This window comes from Anopheles bellator, unplaced genomic scaffold (genome assembly GCF_943735745.2).
Source record: "Anopheles bellator unplaced genomic scaffold, idAnoBellAS_SP24_06.2 scaffold00865_ctg1, whole genome shotgun sequence".
In the NCBI taxonomy this organism is placed as follows: Eukaryota; Metazoa; Arthropoda; class Insecta; order Diptera; family Culicidae; genus Anopheles; species Anopheles bellator.
Genome location: NW_026684989.1, coordinates 1 through 4,144, shown reverse-complemented (window position 1 = coordinate 4,144; position 4,144 = coordinate 1). Strand labels below are relative to the sequence as shown.

Genomic DNA, 4,144 nt, shown 5'->3' with positions numbered 1-4,144 from the left:
ATGATTCACGATTCATGATTTTATTATTTGTTTTACAAGGCAAATACTCTGTGCACTGCTAAGGTACAGTTTTTACAAGTGGGACTTTTCCCGATTGGATGATTATGTCATGATCGTATCTATCTCTCGTATGAATATTAGTTCCAAAAGAAAATATCGATTGCATCAACATGTTACTGATGACATAGATTCTTTAAAAACACGCATTTTTGTTCTACAGGTACTTCAGTGACGGTCGAGGTCTAGCACCTTCTACGACGAAGGCAATACAACTTTTGGATTCATGTTACGACCATGTTCAAGCTCGGTTCATGTTTTAACGTCTGAAAATTGCAATAAAAACCTTAAGGTGAAAAAGCATGTAAGTGAATGTATGAAAATATATACAACTGTTTGACGGTGCGCTTCTTGAGGAACGTTTGCTGCTTTGCTGTGACATATTTTTTCCGCCTCCGAGTTGATGCTCCGCTAAATGTTTAGTCTGGTGTTTCAATAGTTCCAACAACTGGCCTCGGAACAAACTTCTGAAAGGTACCAAAATGTTTCATTATTAGTTGCAGATCAAAGTTAAGTTTAGAATCTTGTAAATGATAGCTGATTTGTCGGTTGATAGTCGTTGGCCACCTTTTTATCGTAATCAGTTGCATTCTCTGTGCCTTTCTGAAACCCAAACAAAACAAAACAAAACATTACCGCTGTCAAAATGGATTTTGACATCTGTCGACTGTAACTGAGGGGCTACATGAGGCGTAACGTAATGTTTTTGACATTACGGATTAATGCCAAACTGCTGCGCCTCTGTCAAAACGTTTACGGGTCGGCCGAGGCGTAAACCCGAGCGTAAATACTTTTTGCATATGCTTTGCTTGCAAACAGAGGATAATTTAAGTTCTTATTTGCTGGTATAGCAATAAAATCGATAAAACAGAAAAAAATATTCACAAATCAATTTATTTCTCTTCTATTTCTATTTTCTCGGACCAAAAACACAAACGTAAACACGTTTGATATTTCGTTTTGATATTTTTGCTGCCACACGGAGCGTAAACGATTTGACATTACAAACATTATTTTTACGCTAGTTTTCACGCCTCATGTAGCCCCCCAGTAACGCCTCGCAAAGGATTGCAAACCACGAACGTAATGAAATATTTCGTTTCCGCCTAATGTAATATTTCACTTATTTTAAATTTACTTTTCATGTATAAGTAACCGTTAAGAATACAGTGATTATACCTTTAAAGTAAAAGATTTTTTTACCGTTCATGACGATATCACAATTGATGTAGTATTTAATCAAGCATCGATTGATTTAATTTTGTGTGAAGAAATGGACTAATCAGTATTCCATCAAGCGTTTAAACAATAGTTCATGTGTTGGATACTTCGGATGGCAAATATTAATTACTTGTTTCAAATTTCCCTTAAACGCTATGGGTAGAGCTCCTCGACCATTTTATATCCTTTTTCACACTCATGGGGCATTAGATTTATATCGGAATTTCGATATTTGCAGATGTTTGCAGTGTCATGCAGAGTGCATAGCTCCTAAATAAACATTAAAATATTTCAAATACGATAACGCCGCGATAATTGAATAGTTTTTTGTGAACAATGTTCGCTACAATTCATGCTATAATGTGGATAAGATTTTTTTTGTTATGGACTAACTTTCGATTGTTTGTAATCTTTAAATTGCATGCCTACTAGTTTAGAGATAGAGATCGAACACTGCAATCTTCATTGCAAATTAAAACCTTAAAAACTAAAATATTGAACTACTAAAATAACATCTAAATAACTAAAATATAAAAGTAGCAGAATCCCTTATACATTGTGACAATAAAGTATCCGGAAATTTGTGATTTAAAAAAATATGCTTTATTCGATTTTCGATTATTTTGTGGCTTTAGATTGCTACACATGTCAGTGACTTATGGAGAAGATGAAAACGTCGAAAAGCAAAGTTTGGTCGAATGTGAACAGTTTCGTTTACAATTTTCTTCAATTACAGGATCGTGGTGCCACATGAGTTGTTACCGATAGATAGAACGGTCCATAACGAATATTACTTGCAAGTTATGCGCAATTTGCGCGAAGCAATCCGCCACAAACGCGAAATTCAAAAATAAAACCCAAATGTCGTGAAATTTTTTGAACAGACCACGTACACACGAAGTTTAAGATCGTTGCTTGTGTGCGAATTTTTGGCCAAAAACTACAAACTAATGATGGCAAAGCCCCACCATATTATCCAAATCTGGCCCCCTATGCCTTTTCTTGTTTCCAAAACTCAAATTACCGCTTCTTGGTCAATTTATTTAGGAGAAGGCAGAAATCGTCGATGAGACAAAACTCTTTCACGCAAAAAAGCTGCAAAAAAATAACTAAACTTTAAAAATAGCCGAAATTTTCAACATAAGTGAGTGACGTATGTAGCAACATAACGCAACAAAAAAATCGAAAATCAAATAAAGCATTTTTTTAAATCACAAATTCCCGGTACTTATTTGACAGAATGTGTAATACACTCTACAAAAATAACATTCTTACAAATAACAAGCGAGAACAGATTGATCCTGCCTTTTTGGTTCAATCTTCAAAAGATGGACACAAATGAAATTATCAATCATTTTCCCACTAAAAATACTCATGTATTCGTTATGCTGAAAAAGTAATGGCAACAATCAATAGAGTTTATGTTTATTTGAAAAAATCGAAGTCAATCGATCGATCTACAATGGATGTGCGAAATTTGTGCTCTACATTTGCTGCATAACTACATTTGCTGCATAAATTGCAAAAGAACTCATTTTTGGAAGGTCGTTTGTAGCTTCAGTTTTATCCGTTCAATAAATTCGATGTGATAGTGGTTCCTATGCCTGTTTTAACTTCGACCCAGCAAAGAACTCACTAGGGGCAGCAGAAGAGGTCTTTCAAGCGCGTCTGAATTTCTCACGAACGCGGTCAAATGTTTCCGGGCAGAAACGCGGTTGAAGATTGCCTATCAACATCAACTGCACCACGGTGATAACTTGCTGACGGAACTCCGGCCCCAGTCTCGCGAGGAACACAGTGAAGTCAGCTTCTTTCATCTTGTTGAAGTGCTCCGCTAGCTTATTGCTTAAGTCCTCACCGGCTAGTGGCGTCCCTCCAAAGATGATCCATTTGAATACTAAAGTCTGGACTCTTTCACGCAGCTCAGGCGTTAGCATGCTAAGGAGTCGGGCAAACTGCTGCTGAAAGAAAGCACCAGAGTCGCCTGGACTGTCCAATACATGTATCAGGTTGCGACGAACGTCGTCGAAAAGACCCTGTTCAACTGCAGAGACTGTTGGTTGAGAAGCGGTTTCTCCCAAGCTCACAAAGGCTAAAAGTGCAATGGCAAAACTTGCGGTTGTCTTCATTGTCGCAACGGTACTACTGCAAGCACAGCACGCCAGCAGCATTTTATATCTGACGTTATCTTTAAAAAAATACCCCGGTTTATCAGCAAACTTTTGTTTGTTAGTTTCCATGCTATTTCTGTAGCAGTTCCTGATGCACCGTAGCAGTTCCGCGTTCTATGAAGCCGTTTGTTACGTGGAGTTCCGTTATTACGAGACGCACTAACCTACAAAATGATGATCCTGGTTTTATCCAACCGATGATGTGAAGGTTATTTATAATTAAGGCAAGACATTAAGGGGGGTGTAAAGGTTAGAACCTACATATTTCATCTTAAAGAAAGCGTGCAATCAGAGAGCAAGCAAGGGCTGTAACTTGTTTTTCGCTCACATGAACAAATCAATTGTTAACTGATGTACCACTGAGTACCACTGAGTGAAACAATACTTTTGAGTTGTGACTAATTGTGTACTTTGTAGAACATCCCCATGCTTGTGTAAACGTAGCTCTGCTTTTGATGTGATCTGCATAAATTTAAAAAGCCATATCTGTTCGGTCAACAAGATCGTGTTTGCTTGCTTTAGCAACTCAACTGACTAACTCAATTCAACTGACGTACTAATCTGTACTGGACGTGATACTAATCTATACTTCGCACCAAGCGGTGTGTATTCAGAACCATCCGTCGTGACAGGCATGATTATTGCATGATGATTCACGATTCATGATTTTATTATTTGTTTTACAAGGCAAATAC

General features: G+C 37.4%; 1 long non-coding RNA gene across 1 annotated transcript; it reads right to left on the bottom strand.

Moving 5' to 3' along the window:
• Nucleotides 1-102: 102 nt before the first annotated feature.
• Nucleotides 103-667, bottom strand: LOC131214423 (uncharacterized). Its single transcript, XR_009157028.1, has 3 exons — nucleotides 625-667; nucleotides 388-524; nucleotides 103-323 (listed from the first exon to the last, which is right to left on the bottom strand). It is a non-coding gene; the product is annotated as an uncharacterized LOC131214423 (long non-coding RNA).
• Nucleotides 668-4,144: the final 3,477 nt, after the last annotated feature.